Source organism: Haliaeetus albicilla, chromosome 15, assembly GCF_947461875.1.
Source record: "Haliaeetus albicilla chromosome 15, bHalAlb1.1, whole genome shotgun sequence".
NCBI classification, from domain to species: domain Eukaryota; kingdom Metazoa; phylum Chordata; class Aves; order Accipitriformes; family Accipitridae; genus Haliaeetus; species Haliaeetus albicilla.
The window spans coordinates 31,472,770-31,492,198 of record NC_091497.1 but is presented as its reverse complement, the minus strand read 5'-3'; the positions used below and the strand labels follow the sequence as shown (position 1 = coordinate 31,492,198).

General features: G+C 41.0%; 1 protein-coding gene across 10 annotated transcripts in view; it reads left to right on the top strand.

The window, feature by feature from the left end:
* ENOX1 (ecto-NOX disulfide-thiol exchanger 1) overlaps positions 1-19,429 on the top strand; it is a 360,508-nt gene that overhangs the window by 62,991 nt on the left and 278,088 nt on the right. For 9 of the 10 annotated variants that reach the window (XM_069802662.1, XM_069802661.1, XM_069802659.1 and 6 more), the window contains exon 2: positions 10,903-10,976. The gene's annotated coding sequence lies outside the window, so the exon portion shown is untranslated. Of the gene's footprint in view, positions 1-10,902; positions 10,977-13,371; positions 13,394-19,429 lie in introns of those variants that run through there. The other variant, XM_069802656.1, reaches the window with a different exon arrangement.

Here is a 19,429-nt window from a genome sequence, read left to right as displayed (position 1 = left end):
GAGAAATTATGTGATTAATTCCAAATCGATGGTGTAAGCTGTGAGCTGTTGATCACTGTTTTGTTATGCAGACATAGATTTCCGTTAATATTCCTTCTTTGAAAAACAGAAATCCTGTCTCTGCTGTTGTATGCTTAATTGAGCACTTGAGGTAACTCCCCCTCCCCCCAACAAAAAACAAAACAATCCAAAAAACCCCCCAACCAAAACCCCTATAGCATGCAGATCTATTCTTCAGATGATGATGTTCTTTTAAAATCTTTTTAAGAGAAGTTGTCCCCTGCTATACATCCTAAATACATTCTCTGAAATCTCAGACCTCTCCACGAAGTGGGTAGAAGAGGTTTGGTGAGCGTTACAGAATGTGACTGCTGTGGGAAAAGTGGAGTTGCAATGGGTTGTAGAAAGCTAATGTTACACTTGAAAGCACTTTCTTCAGAAAGTATTTTTTTTTATATATATATACATGTATTGTTAAGACCATCTAATATTCTCTGGAGAGGGAAACCAAATCCACAATTAAATTGAATAGTCATTCTTTAAGAAGACTTCTGTTACTTGTGGCTTAAGTGTAACAGAAAACAGAGTATATTAACACAGACTCTCAGCAAGATATTTTAGCTATAAAATGTCAAAGCCTCTTCAAAACTAGGGAGTTAACCATTGCACAGCTTTAAAAATGAGCGTCATAACTTTAGGAAAACATAGTTACCCTACTCCTTGTAGATCAACATGTGGCAGGATTTTTTCGGTTGAAATATGTGCCTACAGGCTATTTATTTTTTGTGTTTTGTTTAACACCAATTGGCATCTGAGATCAAGAAAGCTTAAAGCAATTATGAGTAGCTGGTGCAGCAAAAATCATGATTGATACATTCACAACACAGGGTCGATTCTTCTGGTAATGTTATTTTATTAAGGAGTGCAACAAGGGGAAAAAGGGACATCAGGCATATGACTCTGTAGCACTGAATTAACACAGTACTCTGACCACACACAGATGTTTCCTCCCTCAGTGCAATCAGTGCAAGACACACTGATTGCAGCGTGCAGACCTTGGAGAAGAGACGGCTGTGCATTTGTTGCTAAGCCTATTTCCCTCCTCCCTTTGGCTTATTGGATTATTTTATACAGTGGAATGATAGGAATTTAAAAATGAAAAAGTGCTGTTGAGTCATCTAGTCCATCTTGCAGCTAATACAGGATTGTTCTCTGCGGATCTTTGTCCAGTTGGCTTTAGATGTGATTGGACTTCAGCCAATTTCCTTTGGAAGATTATTCTACAATAGAATACACTTCATTATTAGGAATTTTTTCCCTGTCAGCCTAAATTTTACTTTGTTCAGTATAATCACATTACTCTTAGCTATAGTTTCCTGAAAAACCCTATTAAAAAAAATCTTTAGTATGTGTATCGTTCCAGAGCTTGTAGATAATTATCATATTTCTCTTTCAATAGTGGCTTTAGTCAAGCTATACATATTTAGTTATTTTAATATTTTCTCATAAATCAGTCTTCCTAGATTAATGATGACTTTTATTGCTGCTGTCATTGAGCCAAATCTCAAATTCTTCTATTTAAAATTCAACAAGAAAAGGCTGGACTGAATAAAGACTTACAGATTAGATCATGGTGTCATTGAAAACCCATCCTTTGAACCCCTGTTTGTGACTTCAGATCTGTCTGAATGCCAGCTCTCCTGAGGCAGACTTCAGCAGTAAGATTTGTCTCAACTACCTTGAGTTATCTACAGCATAAGCACCTACATCAAAGCTACAATCCCTGGATTCCTTTTATGATCATTGGACCCTATCGCTGGGTGCAATTCATCTAAGTTATTTTAGATATCCACATTAGGATGAGAGGAATTGAGCCCCAGAGGCACCTATTTCTCTCTCTCAGTTAAGGGTAGCCCAAGGTGATGAGCTCAGGTATTGACATCTGCAGTTGGTGAGACAAATCCCCCCTAGGTGCTAGAGTCTTGGAGGTTGATACAGAGCAGCTGTGCTGGAGGGCCACCTGATTTACATCGATCAGCGCCTCTGTCCTGGACCTCAGACTTCCTTGGGTATTTAAAGGTAGGGTCTGTTGAACAGTCAGACATCATGGTTCAAGAAGTGAGAAGCCTTGGTTCCCTCCATGGCAAAGCCATCACGGCTCAGGGACAGCGGCGAGGTACTTTGGCGCTCAGAGAGGCTCGATTCCTCACACATTTGAGTGGCACTGAATTCAACACAAAAGTGTGATGTTTACATTGAAAAACAGGGGGGTGGATACAATTGCCTTTTGCATAGACATAAAATCATAGAATCATAGAATATCTCAAGTTGGATGGGACCCATAAGGATCATCGAGTCCAACTCCCTGCTCCTCCCAGGACTACCTAAAACTAAACCATATGACTAAGAGCATCATCCAGACACTCCTTGAACTCTGACAGGCTGGGGACCACTTCCCTGGGGAGCCTGTTCCAGTGACCGACCACCCTCTCGGTGAAGAACGTTCTCCTAACGTCCAATCTGAACTGAAGCAGGTGCAGCATTTACCTAGAGAGTAGGAGGTCTAGATGTCAGATACATTGGTTTTCAAGTCTCTTTGGGCCGGAGGAAGTCTATGGTCAATTCTCTTTCACTTTCCAAGGCCTCTAAAAAGATGGCTTTCACAGGACAGATGTCTGCTGCTCTCCCCTTCACTGTTAGGTGTTTTTTCTCCACTGACAGCTTAGTGCTCACAATTCTTACTGCAGCCCTAGGCAGATGTCTGCTCAGATGCAATTCTTGCCTTTTGGCTAGCCATAAGTTATAATTTGGTCTCCATGCAGGTTTAATCATTCCTGGTTTATACTGGAGTATAACTAGGAAAAGAAATCAGCATCTGCCTTTTGTTCTTTAGTAAAAAAAATAAGGCAAATATATTTTCCCAGTGAATAGTTACCTTCTGTCAGACTTTCTGACAAAATATGCTAAGCCTCTATTCCCTATAATTTGTATATAATATCCAGGAAAAAACTTTGTTCTAAATACCTTTGGAGGACAAACACCAGGGAGGGAGGAGAGCTGTTGAAATTGAAGGATAATATCAGCACAAGATAATATGTTTATTAATTAGTTCTGGATGAATTTAGACTGAAAATTAGAAGAAATTTTTCAAACGTCCCAAGAGGTGAAGTTCTGGAATAAACTCCAGATGCACTAGTTGAGTAGAAGACTAAAATAACTTGAAGACAGAATTTGGTAAACTTCAGGAAGGTTTTGTGAGAATGCATAGAAGTATTTACAGAGGTTAAAAAACAAAGATAAAAATTAAGCATGCAATATGAAGTCATAGTGTTACCAAAGGTTCTAGAAAGGAGACTGGCCCCTGCTCATGTGTTTGCACTATCACCTATTTTATGTTTAATCCAGCGGTTGGTGGATTCTGCTGTTTGCTAACAGATGCCAGAAGGTCCCAGTCTGAGAGGTTAGTGTAAGAAATTCCTTGCTGTTGCCAGACCCTTGGAGTTGGGGATGTCAGCTGCCTTCCCAAAACCTATTTGGGACGTAGGTCTTGGTCGTTTGGTGGTGGTGTTAGGAAGGTATTGTGTGGTGTGCACGTGGCTGTGGAACAGATCCTGTGTGGTCCTCGTGGACAAAGCAAGATCAGGAAACAGGACAAGACCCAGTTCGTTGTTCTGAGTGGTATACTCTTTCAGTACTACAGCCCAAGCACTGTACCCAGACTTTTCCCAGCTGAAGCCTGTGCTGAAAGCTTGCCAGGCAACAGGGTTCTGCTCCTAATTCACAGTAACTGGAACAAAATGCAGCTATCCTCATCGTTCACACAGACACACAACCCTCAGAGGCTATAGCCCTGCCACAGCATACAACGCTTCATCTTGACGCTAGCAGACAGAGTACAGGGTTGTCTGTTGGGACATTTAACTTTGAAGCATCACTACACTGGAGATGAGAAGGACTTGGAGAAGTGTGTGTTGGGCAGGTATTTTTAGTTACCTTTCCTTAAAATTGCTCTGCTTTCCTAATACTGTTTTATCATCACTCTGTGAACTAATTCTGCCACTAGCCTGTCTGCTAATAATCCTTATCTTGATAAGCTATTCCTCATTATTTCTGACTTTCCAGAGAATGACATCTTGGTGCCTGTCCTCCACTTTTAACAGGAGACACGACTGACTGCTTAGAAAGGCTTCCTCGACTCCTCTCAAGTTGTTTGATCCTGTTCCTCTTCACAGCTCCAGCTTCCGTATTTGCTTCCGAGACAAGAGAGAACATAGGCCTTTCTTTTCTGTAATGCTAAAAATAATGTGAGCAAACAGCTGTGAATTGCAGCTGGCCCCTATTACAATAGGTGTCCACTTCAAGGAGGACATGATGGTTCTCTTGTTTCTTCTATGGATTTTTTGACCCACCTGTGATTTCTGAGGCTGGACTTCACTGGTGGCTAGTTCTGAATGGTTCCTCCTTTTATGCAGGAATGAGGTATCATAATCTTCAGATATCGTGGTGCTAGATGTTATTTAAGTACCTTCCAGGACAACTGAGTGTCATGGGCATGCTGAACTTACCCATGATGTCCTCAGTAGGTCTTACTCTTGAAAAATATGATCTCTGTTCAACTTACTGGAACCCCTTTTTACATTCCTTGTGATTATCTGAACGGGGCTTCCTAGCAGTTGTCACTACAGTTAAAGAAGGGAAGGCTTAGAGATTTACTGCATCTGTTGCATTCGGCTGCTGACCCAGTCTTTCACTGGGATGAAATAGTGCAACATAGTGCTTCTGCCTTTCTTTCAAAAGAAAAAAAAAAAGTATGTATTTTCTTACAGAGTTTCTATTCCAACCTCTAGACTGCAATCATGGCAGCACATTTTGGCGTATCTCAGACGCTCTGCAGAGATGCAGCAAGGTAGCTCAGGCTCCGCATTGTCAAACCAAAAGCAGTGGCCGTGTTGTGTGCTGCTTCTGCCTGTGTCGGGACAGGTGAGGACCCTTTCCCTCCAGAAGCGCCTGCCATAGTAAAGTTGCTCAATACTTTATACTTTCACAGAAATATTTCAGGTTGGGAGTCTTTGCACCTTGGACGTTACTTTTGAGACAGACTTTAGAGCAGTGAGTCCTTTCTCACCTTCTGCCACGGGTCAGGGAAAGAGGGCATTTTCAGCCATTAGATATCAGCTTGCTTCGAGTAGAAAAAGGTCTGTTCTTACAAACATCCTCGTTTTTCTTTCTTTTTTTTTTTTTCAACAGGGAACATGGGTTTGTACTAGCTTGCTAAGAAGCTAATCAAAGAAAGGATTTCAGTTTCTAGTCTGCTTCACTGTCAGTTCAGGATAGTCCCAGAACCGTTTACTGTTATTGATTACGCTGCTGTCCAGTGTAGGTACTTTGTTCATAACAGCGATGGGTGAATCCCCTCACTGCGATGGGTGGCAGGAATCTGCTAGCGGCTGGGGACGTGGGACTGGGTGGCCTGGCTCTGCTTCCCACCCATCTTCTGAAAGCACTGCACTGATGTCCCTGATGGAAAAAAAAAACAACAGAGTAACAGGTTGAAAAAAGATGTTTTATTGTATTATCACCTAGCATACTCCATTGCACACAGTGTGACTGTAATTTTGTCAATGATGGTGTGCAGGTTAATATACTTTATTGAAGCTGTATTATTAGACTGAAACTGAAATCTGTACAGGAGGCTCTTTTTTTACCCTGAAATCTATTAGGTGTTGCATCTTAAGGGAGCTGTAAGAAGATTGACTCCCAAGAATAATTGTTTCCTCCCTATTTCAGGGAAAAGTTAGAATGTTTAATTTTACTTACGATAATTAATATAATTTCATATAGGTTCAGGAGATAAGAGAGGAGGTGTGAGATGGAGCTTCCTTAATTGCCTTTATTAACTACATCAACTGTGAATCTGTTGGCCTCAATGTACAGTCAAAAGGGGAGACATTTTTCTGTTCTTGTAGGTTTATGTTAAAAAGAACAAATTTAAAATAAGATGGTAATGATGGAACCTGAAAGAGTTACTCTGAGAAATGAGGTATAATAAAGAAAGGCTTGGCACGTTCATTTATTCCCAGATTTCAATCTTTGACTGAATGCGAAGCCGAAGAACCCACCATCTTGCAAATTTGAATACAAAAAAAAAGATGTAAAAATGAGAACAGCCTGCTTTGTTAAATATTGCTCACTGGCATCTAAAAGTGATACAGAGTGTTAAAGATATCACCCCTTAATTGTCAGTGATATAAACAAACCCAATTCTAGAAAAATGTTATAAACACTCACTCTAATGTATATTCATTGGAAGAGAAATAAAAACGTTTTCCACGGTGCCTGGCACATACTGAATATTCAGCGTAACAGGATGGAAAGGGTTTTACAAGTTAATGCCTTTAAAATGAGGAGATCACAATACATTTCTGACACGGTGTTTCAACCTGGACTCTTCTTTTACAGTTTAGTTAATTCTCAATGCAGAAACTGCGGTCCCGTCATGCAGAAATTTGAGAATCCTGCACGAAGTACTGCCCAACTTAGTCATTTTGCCTAAGGCACTGAGCAAAACTTGTGTCTAGCTTTGGCAGTAACAGCAATTATTTCTCTAGTAACATGAAACATATAATGGATGATATAAAATAAGAGTTGAAACTGTTTATCTATTAGACTACTACATTGGGGATTCTTCTCCTAGCGTAATGTAGCCAAGAACCATCCAAGAAAGTGTTACTTAGACAGTGTTTGTTTTCCTTTTGCGGTTCCAGCATGAGAGTTCCTTTGATTTCCTATAAAAACTTGAATTCTGTAGAATGGGATGGACACCCTCCAGCTGGAGAGTTGTAGGCCTAATAAATAGCATGTAAAAGAACAGGAAAACTGCACCCTGGACCTTGTCCATCCCAGACTCCGGAGGAATGTGGCTGAAGGAAAGATGAAGAGGCCAGACAATTTGTCTTCTGTATCCGTAGTCTGTGGATGACGGGGGATGCCAAAGGTGTAAGAAGGTGGTTGAAAATTATAAACTACCAAGACTCAGTTTTATGTTACTACAAATTATGGTCTGAGGACTCTTTTTCAAAGGGTGAATAGCACCTCTACTAAAAAATAAAGACTGCAGAAACTGATACAATCCATCTCAGCCCCACGGCATCACTAGCTGTACCTAGGCTCCTCTGACAGATGTTTTCAGAGAAAGAAAGGTCTTTAAAAGGAGATAATCATGGTACTTCACAGTCCTCTTTCCCACCTGCCCAGGCTAAATAGTAAAGCCAAGATCCAGAAACTCTGCACCTTCTAGTTCCTGATGCGCTTACTATGCTGTGTTCTTTTCCATGTGGTTTTTTCCAAGTAAAAAATTAGAGGAATTCTCTTTATTTTTCCATAAATTCATAAAGGGTGATTGTGGGTTTTAGCTTCTTTGACAAAACACAGAAAATGCTTTCTTTTTTTTTTTTAAAGTAAGTTGGTGAGAAGAACTTTCAGTTGTCAGGGGGAAAAAACCTCTAGAAAATGTTGGTTTTTTCATCGAAAATCATTTTAGCTCATAAGCCATTCTTTCCTTATCTTGATGAGAAGAAAATGATCGGATCTCTAGATCAATAATGTTGAAAACAGCAACAGCAGTGATCATCCTGGGTGCATGTTGTTTTCTGATGTGCTTTCATATCGGAGCAGTTCCTCACGCTGTAAATATCAGCCTGACTTACACTCGGGCTTCAACCTCACATCAAGCAACGGTGAAAAAAAATAGGGGCTGTTTAAATGCAGCAGGGCTTGGAAATAACAATTTTTAAAAACTGCCAGCATGTCAAAACATTGAAGGAAAATATTGAAGTGTACCAGTGTGCTTCCAGTTTGTCTGTTGCTGAATGCTTTTTCTATTGAATAATCACATCTTCTAGGGTCTAAAGCGCTGGTTCATTGTGTGTAATGCATTGCTGTCATGCCACAAGGCATTAAAAAAAAGAGATTGAAATTATCTGGAGGGAACCAAATCACTTTATTTCAAAGACAAATTAGATTGATCTGTATTACCATTCTCCATAGATTTCATAAGCACATTACTTGTTGAAGTGGTATCAGGCATTTTATATATTATAGCAATTTGCATACGTTCATTAAGCTGTGCTTTGTAAAGCTTTCTGACAGGGGCATTTGATGAATCCTTTCGTGAACTGCATTGTTTCTTTACGCGGAGCAATCTGTTAAATCATGCCTTTGTCCTTCAGTTTGTCAGAATCAGTAAGTGAAGCAGATGTTAATAACTGGGAGGGTTTGGGGGGTTTTCGGTGTTTGCAGAATATGGGATAACTGTGAAGGGCACGATGCGTTTGTAAAAGCGACAGCTGGTGTTATTAAAGATAGAAAGTGTGCTACAAGTAAAAACTTTCCCTGGCATCTTTTAGCAACTCTGCAAGGTTTTTTGGAACAGTCAGATGGGTGGTCATTTCTAAAATAAACGCCGCTAATGTTATGCACAGCAAATCGTGTGCTTATGCTTACATACAATTGTTCTTATCTTCGGCTGCAAACGTTCTGTCACAGAGCTATCTCAGCCATGCAATAATTCATAATGTTTCTCTATAAATATGTCATAAATTCTCACGTCAACAATCCCTCGAGACGTGTCTTTGAGCAGTATAATTTCATGCGTTATCACATTAGTAGAACTTTACACCTGGTTGGTGTTTTGAAGGTTACCTTTACGACACAAGTTTTGCTGGACCTGACAGTTCAGTCCCTGGAATCTACTACCCATCGTGAAGGTCACTTGGCTGAAGATGGTACAGCGGGGGAACAGCAGGCATTTAGGTGGTTCACGTGCTTCGACTGATGGGTGGTAACTCCCGTCGAGGTGTGGTGACGTGAGCGCCGGTAGTCAACTGAAGAGACCTTGCAAGTGAGCGTAAAACGAGCGGCCGTAAAAGCAGGCAAGAGATGAGGGGGCTAAGTAAGAGAGGAAAGCATGGCCTAGGGAATGCCTCAAGAGGGTCAGCGGAGGTGGAGGTGCTGATCTCCTCTCTCTGGTGACCAGCGATAGGACACGAGGGAATGGAATGAAGCTGAGCCAGGGGAAGTTCAGGTTGGAAGTCAGGAAAAGGTTCTTCACTGAGAGGGTGGTTGGTCACTGGAACAGGGTCCCCGGGGAAGTGGTCCCCAGCCTGTCAGAGTTCAAGGAGTGTCTGGACGATGATGGTCCTTACGGGTCTCTTACAACTCGAGTTATTCTGTGATTCTATGATTTTATGTGGAGAAGGTGTTATAAGGCTAACTGATGAAGGACGTGCAGAAAAAATGGAGGACATTAACTGTAGAAAATAAAGGGTAAACTTTGCCCACCCTCTGATCTTGCGGATTTTTATCGGTATTACCTAGTAAATAGCTCCCACTTGTTTTAGAGGTGATATTTGGCTGATTTTCACATTAACTTTAATGGCATTCTCTTTGTGATTTCTCTATGCCTTACTGTGGAAATCTCTTTTGGGGAATTGAGTAGGAGATGGAAAGGGCAGAGATGTAGTGGTGTTACTTGTGCCTCTGTAATGGAACCGGAGCTTCTGAGCCCGGCTTGTCTGCAGTTGACATCAAAAGCAGGAATGGCAACACAGTGCATAGAATAAATAATCCTAGAAGTTGTCATGTTTATAGACATTGCCTGAAAATATGTAGAGAAGACCAGTGAGGGATTTCTGTAGTTGTTGTTCTTGCACATGAAAGTAGGCAGCAGCAACAAATCAGCGAACTGTTGCTTTTGTAAGAAGAATTGGCAGAATCTTTCATGCAGTTGCTGGATAAAAATTTCTACTGCTTCATTTCTCAGAGCTTGCCTTATCTTTCTGTCTGATTATCTTGCAAAAAAAATGAGCAGTGAAATAATTATCCATGCTGATATTTACATTTTGTCTCTCTGCTTGAAAATTACCAGCTCACAGAAGGGAACAGAGGGAGTCTAGGACTCCTTCGGTGGGCTGAGCCTTTGGAGAAGAAAATGCCTGCTCTTCAGCTGGAGCACATAGGTGCTCCCAGCCAGGTGACCATTGATGCGTAGTGGGTATAGGCCATTCTATAACTGATTCGTCTTAACTCCGCTGAGGTAATTCACTTTGCCTACACTGGGAATCATGCGGTGGGTAGCCGTAGTGCAGCTGCAGGCAAAAGCTCAGGCAGAATTGTGGGGAAAGGAAAGAGGCGGGACTTTTTCTAACGTGGGCTCTTAATTTTTTTTTTTTTTTTTAAGAGCTGTGGCTGTGTGGCAGCACTGTGTGAAACTGTTTCCTGCTATAGAATTCAAAGATGTTAATGGTGCCACAGAAATACTCAATACAGCATGTAGTCATGATGGTGAAGCTGATGCGGTCATCTCAGAAGTCTGTTTGTGCAGAACAAAGTTCGGACCAAGTGCAGTTGGACACATGAACTAATTTTTCCTCTTTTTTAATCTCCTTTGTGTCTTGCCTTGGTCTGCTGAGCCTGTTTCTTTCTCCTGATGTATCCTCCTCCTCTTTTTTGCTTTCTTAAGTGCATTAGACTTATTTTCTGATATGCCACTGGCAGTTTTGCATATTCAATATATTAGTTTTGTTCTTTCATTACAAATAGTTGTAGCAAAATTGCTATTTGCAAATTTGATGTGTTTTCAGAGTTTTCTGCTAATTTTCAGGTCATGTATAGAAGTTGCCTAAGAATCTATACAATATTATGTATCTTAAATTTAATACCATAGAAATTATCATACCATCATTGTTATCACCCACAACATTTCTCAGGTGATGCACAACTTTAGAAGGACTAGCTCATAAACTCATTTCTAAATAGTAATTTTGCACAATAATTTTTTTCTTTTCTATGCTTAAGCCTTATACTTTTAGTGACTTTTAAAAATATATATTATCTCCTTTTCAGATCTTGGACTCTGAACTTGAAGCAATTCTTGGTTATATGCTTCTTGAAACTTGGAGAGTATCTGCAATAAATAGGTACGTGTAATGGATACATTCATGTTTTGTGTTGGATGATTTGGAGTGTGTGTGAGTTTTGTTGACAGTTTAATGCTGAACTTCTTAAAGCTCTTGATAAATCTCAGCTGCCATGAATGGGACAGTATGATGGATCTTTGCAGGCTGAATTTTCAATAGCACATAGGGTATTTGTATGACAGAAATTGGGAAGGGTATGATGCTCACAGTTACTCAGAGAGAAATGTGTAGCCAAACTTACAAATTTAACTTCAAAGTGAACAAAAAGGTGAGTCTCCACAAGCAAGTAAGAAGTTTTAAAGATAAAATTGGTGAGTTGGAAGAAGTAGCTCCACTCTTGATCCCCCCATAGTTGAGGCTGTGCTTTAACTGGCTTTTCATCTGTGTTTCCTTCGGTTTTCTTTGCAACTGCTAAAGGTAGTAAAGGTACGAATGTGACTAAATCCTGGGAAGAAAATGGCCATAAAGGTTGAAACCTTGGGCACATTGACGTTCCTGGAAATTTTCTCAAGTATTTCAGTGAAGCTAGTATCTCACTTGGAACATTTACAGAAAATATTCAGGCAGTTTCAGAAATACATTTCTGCATATAACGAAGCAATTTTTAGGTGATTTCTTTTTTAAAAGTCAGGTCATGCTTTATGATGCTTGAAACTCTGCTGAGCTCCTAGCAATGGAGAAAGAGAAACAAGAGGAGATTCAGAAGGCTTTATTCTTTCTAAAGAGCTTATAGACCTAGACAATTTTTTGAGTCTCAGCTCTAAAGAGGAAAAGTTTTCTTGAATAAATGGATGTAACGATTGAACTTAACCTTGATCTGGAGAAACAGTGAAGAGATTTGTAATGGGGGAGAGGTTGAATTCTTCTTATGAACAAAATCCAGGACCAGTTTTTGGTGTAGAGGACCCCTCCACAAAAATGGGGTTTTGTCGTACAGTTGCTCATTCTTTAAGAATCAGAATGCAAAATATTTTCATAGCGTGCTTCACCTGTAGGTCCCAAGAATTTTGACAAAAGGTGGAGAAGAACCATTGTTTCCATTTTATGTATGGGGTCAGGTACCTGCCTGGATCACTTAATGTGCGATTGCCCTACTGAATGTCCTGGATGTTCAGACCTGTGTCCAGGCCTGTCAGAGGATCCCTATGTCTAATGGTGCTTTCAGAATGTGCGCAAAAGATCTCAGGAGGGTTTCTGATGATTATGTTTCCTTAATATTCTCATATCTATTGATGTGCCTTTACTTGTCTCCTTTTCATCTATTCCCTCTTTGTGGTGCATTTCTTTGGTCTCATTTGTTTCTCCTTTGCTCCTTTATTTGGCTTTCCCATGTTTTTTGCTTTTTCCTCCTCTTTTTAATTCATTTTCAGTTGCTGGAGATTGGCAGCAGTAGGATCTTACACAAGGAGGAGCTTCAGGGAAAAAAAAAAATCATAGCAGAATGAGCTTCCCTTTTAGTGCCTCTCTAGAGAGCCTGCTGTAAAAGGCTGCTCGCTGTCATTCCTGTAAATTTTCTTTTGCAGCCAGCTCTGCTGGGTGTCCCCTTTGTGCCCTGTGAACATCTGTGTTGCAGCTTATGTCTGAACCCAACTGGAGAACAAATGTGTGAACCTGCTTCTTATTTTGAGCAGGAAGCCGCCGCTATTAGTAGGGCACGTGGCCTTGGTTCACCTGCGACTTCTAATCCCCGTCTGGGAGCAAACCAGCTGTCTGTCCTCTCCCCTCCTGCCACCCGTGCCCTTGTCCGTGGGGCAGCACATTCCCTTGCTTTCGTCAAGACACTGCCCAATGCCTGTCAGATGTCAGCATTTGTTTTCTCCCTGAATTTTTTCCCAAGACGTCATGCAGAAAGGGAGAAAGGAGTAAGCACTGTAGGACTTTTATGGCACAGCTTTCCATTGCTCCTGGAAACTTCTCCCTGCGTGCACGCAGTCATGCAGGCACCACCCAGTAGCACCACCCTTCTGCATAAGGAAGAAATCTTCAAACCCTGAAATATTCAGGCTCAGGGGATGCCGGAGCAGAAGAGAAAGCTCCATTCCCCAGGCTGTGCACAGGATTCCAGGAAAAGGCGACAATGTTTCTTTGCCTGTTTTGGACACAGCACAAGACAGCTCATTGAGTGTAAATTGTGAACTTAACCTCGAACAGACTTGCTTTCAGAAACTTTTTACTTTGAAGGGAAAAAAAAGGGTGAAGAAAAAGAAGCAGCAGCTCTGCCTTGTTTGCAAAAGCGCTATCCCACTTGAGCGTGCTCAGCAACGTTTGAAAAGCGTAGGTGATGAACTGCAGTCTTTGTGGCATATGTGTGCGTCCGAGAGAAAAACAAAATCTGCTGTGTCAAGTCGGCTTCAGCTTACGCTCGAAGGATTGCTGTGACGAGCCTGGAAGGTGCGGAAACTTTCGTGAAGGATCAGGTGCGATAGCAGAGAACGACTGTAGCTCTGGGGGGAGGAGGCTGGAGGATTTGAGGTCAGTCTAAATCAGTAGCCATCAGCTGGGAAAGGAGCACAGCTGATTTAGCAAGAGCGTGCACCAATTCAGCAACTTCCCTCAGATGTTTGGGTTGGCAGGACTCAGAAATAGCAAATCTTCCTGGCTGTTGTTAGCTGAAATGGCTACTGGGCAACTGTGTTTTCCTTCCCTTTCATTAAATGAGCTCCCTTTTGGCAGAAAGGTATGTGAGTTTCAGAGCTTTCCAAACCAGGTTAGAAAAAGTTGGCCCCTTTCTTTCCAAAACTAACCATCAAAGCAGTCCCAGGGCACCCCAGCCGTCTCTGTGTGTGTGAATCCTGCTCAGGCAATGGTCTCCCCTGTTTCTTCCTGTATGCACTTGTTATGGAGGGAAGGGTTGGTCTGGTTGATTTTACAACTGGGAGTGCTAAACAGCTAAAATTTCTAAACAAAAAAATCTGGTCCTCTTTAAACATTGGCGGACGGATATCTGTCTTCCATCTGTGGCAGCCCATGCCAAACAGCAGAAGAACTGCAAAGTTTGTGTTCTGAAACCTCAGAGAAATAACTGGCACGCTCCAACTTATATATTTTATTTTTTTTAAACGACACGCAAATCTGAAACATTAAACACAGAAAGTAACGTTAAATTATGACAAGCAGGCAGAAGCCGGGAAGTTCAGCTGGAAGGGTTGTGCCTCCTCCGTCCTTAGGACACGGAGCCCTTTCAGCACTGCTGCAACGGGCATTGCTGTCCATTAACAGCAGGCAGCGGTCGTCCGTCGGGCAGGTTGTCCCCTCCAGCTGGGTCACCCAGGACGTTGCATGGCCTGACGTAGCGGGAAGGAAGGTGGCTGGTAGTCTTTCAGGTGCGTATGGCTCACAAAACCATTCTGGAGGTGGAAGGCGGCTGTTTTCTTCCCCTTAGAGCCGGAAAGGTTGCACGCCGCAGCAGACAGTGCTGGGTTTGATGGTTGTTTCCTCAAACAGCTCCTTGCTGGAATGCTTGAGCAAAGGAGCTCCGTCCAGAGGAGAGGGGACCGTGGGTGAAACAGCGGGCTCTAACTGCTGTGTTTGCTCCTCGGGGCCGTGGCTGGCAGGGAAGAGAGTCGGAGCAGCCTTGAGGCTGCTCCAGCCAAAAGCTGGGGTTGTAGCAGCCCTCAGCCAGCCCTGAGCCAGGAGTCACATACAGATGTTTTGTCTATTCTTGTTCTTACTTGAGGCTTCATCCAAAAAGGGGACTGTGTTGCTCTCGGTGAGCTTTGGATCAGCCCCATGGAGCAGCTGGGAAATAAAGCAGGACTGTGCATCAGCCAGTATCGACTGGGCAGCAGCACTTTGGTTTGGTTAGAGAAGGTGTCAGCCTTTAGTAGTTCCCTGCTCTTTTTTAATTTGCTTCCCCATCTAGGCACTGCGCCGTATTTAGTAACGTGCGTCTCTGCTGTGTTGTCCCTTCTATTTATCAAAGTTATGCAAAGGGGTTACGCGTGAAACCTGTTTCCCTTTTCTGAATTGGCTTGGCATCGTGACCGTTTGTCTCCCTTTGCAGTGCTAGAAAATGTGTGTTTACAGTAGGTGATTACAAGGACGTCACTTTGGTACCTGGGAACTGGGACCAATGTCTTCTGATTCACGGAACGGTCGTGACTGAGTCATGCCGCTAAACGTGCCATATGTTACCAAGTAACACACGGTGTTATTAATTGAGTATGTTGGTACTGTGTTACACAACTGTCAGACTTAAAGCGGTAATAAGGAGCTTTGAAATAGTGTTGTTAAGATTGGTTACTGTTTATAACACCAGTAATTCTGAACACAAATTTAATTCGAAATGCAAGAAAACAAAGGAAAAGGCAGGCAGCCTTTCTGCTTAAATGGCTTAATGACTTCGGGTATTTAATAATTTAATCACTTATGAAGTGAGTGTGTTTTGTCCAGCTCACGGTACTCACCCAGCTGGCTGTCACCTGCAAGAATCATTTCCTTAGACCTCCTGAACCTCCATTGCAGAGTTGCTGCCCATCACTATGTGCCACGCACGCACGGGGTGAAGGTGGTAAATGTCCGAGTGGGTTTTTAATACGAACACTCAAGAAACCGTTGCCTGCAGTAATGAAGTGGATAAGATCTGCTATTGATTCTGTTATGCCTTTTTACTATGTTTGCTTGAAGAAAATGTTTCCGAATTGGAGAGGGGGGTGCACGCTCACGTGTGGTGCTTTTTGTATAGTTATTAATTGCGCCTTCTGCTTCCCGTCCCGGTGCGTCCCGGCGATGCGTATTTTGCTATTGACCGCGCGATGATCGGGTCTGAAATCCTACCCGTGCGTAAAGCGTGTGGTAGCCAAATGTAGCAACGCGGGAACGAAGTATCATTATTTTGTCAAGACAAGATACCCAGCATAGAGTATCATAAATTGATCCCAGGAGGACAGACCTAGAATATAAACTGTAGTGCTTTGAATATATGCATGTTATAATTGTATTAAAAGCTTTGCAGCAATTTGTATTGTATTACAGCTGACAAAGTATTTTACCTCCTAGTAACTAACTAATGTAAATAGTGTTGATATTTTTCTTTTCCATATTTATAATTACATTAATTGCTTTGCGTATTAATAACAAACAGTTAAGTGTCAGAGCCCAAGCTGTAGCTGCCAGTAATCCACAACCAACTTGTTTGCATATTCAGAATACGAAACTGAAGAGTAACTGCGCTTTTTGCAAGTGCATATCTTCACAGCTTAAATTCTACATAATAAAGCCCACTGTGTTACCTGAATATTGTCATGTTCAATATCAAATCTAGTGCTAATAGAACATCTTTCGGAAATGAAGAGAAACCTTGTGTTAAGAGATCAGAAGACATCCGATGAAAAATAAATGAATAGCTCAGATTAGCTAGGAATTGTGACTTATTTCCAAATAAAGCTAAACTTTGAAAAAGATGTTTCCTGCCTTTGAAAACAGGCTTTTTCAGAAGCTAGAGCTGGAAGATGCAGTGCAATTTTTGTTTTTGTAATGTGATTTATTTGGGCTAACAGAGTGTTGCAAAGAAGCATTCCAGAATTGACTAAATTTTTCAAACGAGAGCTATTTTTTTGGAAAGTTTCCAGAGAAGTAATCTTTCTGCATTGATATTTTGCAGACTTTATCAGTTTTATTCTTAGAGACAAAGCAAATTGAGATTTTAGCATAAATCTGGCAAAAACTTCAGTTAAGAAAGCCTCCTTTTCAGCTTTCTTGGTTTTTTTTTTTTTTTCATTTTTGTTTTCTCTGTATTTATGATGCTTTATTTGTGTTGACCTCTTTGCTGGAGGCCAGCATTTAATACAGCTGATGGTTTTGAAAGTTTGCAAACCACTGGTACTTGTGAGGGCTGCCGAGTAAAGAGACAGTTTCAACTTAATATTGCAGGTGTACGCTGAACTATCTGGGGAAGAGCAAAGGTTGATTAAATTCACAAAATAAGGTGATTCATAGTTTTCTAAATATGTCACTCAACCTAAAATTAACTCAATTATTTACCGGTCACACACATGCTAATGAATCCTGACAATCTCAATTGACCTGCTCTGATGAACTTCACTGTCACCTAATATTATTTCCTCTGTATTTTCGCTAATAGGAAGGAGTGATTGTAGCATTTATCACATGCAACGCAAAAATGCTGGGGAATTTTATTATTTTTTTAATACCTGCAATTTGAGGGTGCTAGTAAATTAATTACATTTAATTAGTAAGGCTATAAAAGAGACTCTTCTTTTTTGTGAGAGTGTCTCCTAAAGTTTAATCCCTCAGAGATTTCATGTATGATAGTGATGAAGATGGTTGCTTCTAAGTCAGCATCAATGATACTATTTAAGAAATGAAGTTGAAGTTATCCTTTCATGCAAAATGTGACAAAATTATAAGCTTTAAGACATTAAGATAATATGGTAAATATGATTTATTATGATTTCTGAAGTTAGAATCACCTTGGAATGGCAGTTTTAGCTGTGGGTTACCAGTAGCTATAAGAAATACGTAAGAAATTTGTAAGTTAGCCAAAATCCTAAATGGGTTTATCTACTTTCCTGCTAAATACAGAAATATATTGTGTACAAATGTGGTTATCCTGCATTTGTACTTGAGTTACGGCTAAATCTCCAAAAGGCTGCCCTGGATTATGAAATGGTATCTCTCCCTTTCCAAGGTTTCTCCCCAAAAGCTTTACAGAATCCTGGATGAAAATCAACATTGATCCATAAAATAGACATCACTGTAGCATTGACATGGGTAGGGCACAGCAGCTGAAAAGATTTCTGGCCTATGGTTATTTCTGTCTGGAAAATGGTGATAGATAAAGAGAGAGATATATATATATATAATATTGAAAGCTGCTGAGCAATGGCAGGCTCCTTGCAGACAGCTGCACGTTCAGCCTTTTTGGCTAGAATGGTTTAGTGGCTAATTAAGTGGACAAGTCAGGTCTCATTATGCCCTTGAGGAGAAGACTGCCGTGCCTTTGATTCCCATGAAAGTTTTGGCAGAGATGGGTTTGAAGCTGCAGCAATCTCATTGTGAGATGTGGTGTAGAGTATGAGATGGGCCTGTTAGAACCCATTTTACTGGATTTTTCTCAGTGGCTGCCACCCACAGAGAAACATAAAAAGTTAAAAAACCCCTGCAATTTTGAAAACTGAAATGAAGTCATCACATCTGGGTTGTTCCAAATTGTTACTGCATTTGTTTAGGAGGTTGGTTGTTTGATTTTTTTTTTTGTGGATTTATTTTTAATCATTTCCATGAATTTCTTACTTGATTCATTCAATGACATCAGCTACAGTGACCAAACAGTTGTTTCCGTGGTGAAAAATTGCAGTGTTACAAGCATCCTTGTATGAATCAGGTAAGAGAAACAGATCAACTAAAAATGGAGAAAGATTACTTGCAAAAATAAACCAGAAACATCTCGTAAAAGTTTGCAGGAAAGTGGCTTGGAAATCTAAAAATTATTTTAATATAGCCGAGTCTCCTATGCATCCAAAGCTGCTGGCACGGCTAGTTTCATAGTGAAGCAGAAAGGGATCCATCCATATCTGGTAACAGCAACCAGCTGGAGAACTCTTCACATAGATAAGTAACTCCATAATAAGAGTGAATTAATTTAATGGCAATAAAAAAAATAAAGCTTCTTGCTCATCCTCTAAACTATGACAACTAGCATCACAGCTCATTGTGATTAAGGTCTAGCTCCTTAATAAATTGCATCTTAAAAGGATGTTGAGTACTTCTGTTATGTCACAGATCCAGTTTCAAGTCCATACTGGGGCGAGCCAGGAGCTTGACCACTGAAGATGATGGAGTTGCATCAGGCTTATGTAAATGCAGGTGAAATCTGGCTTGCGTTCAGTATATATAGCAAGGAACGTACGTCCAAATTTAGGAGGCCCCAAGTGATACTGTTGTATGGTATACTGTATCATAGTGGATTTAAATACTATTTGGGGTACATGCTAATAATGGCAAAAAGACCCTCGATGTGTACAGTGACACTAGGAATTAATTCCACTCCCGTCATGACAACTCTCAGTGGGAATATTGTGCCTTGCCTGGGCTCAGACGTTATTTCCAATAAGTATGGAAATAATGGCTCACAGTGCTGCAAAGTGTTAGCAGATCTCAAGGGAAATCTCATCAGATTATGTGATAGGTTTGAAATTAATCCATGTCCCCACTGTATTTACACAATATACAATTGTCTCTCTGATGGTTTATAAGGAAAGGTAAATGCTACCATCCTAAATCAGTGAGGGGATTTGCTGCAGTACATTCTCTCGGTAGAGACTACATTTCTTTCTGAGTTGATACAGGCAACTCAGAAAATGATTATGTAACTTTCCTACACCGCAGACATATTGTCTGGTTTGTAACCTCATTATGCCACATCATCGTCTTTCTCACAGTCCTCCTTGCCGCCAGTTCAGCGGACGTTAATTTTCACATTATCCTTTTGA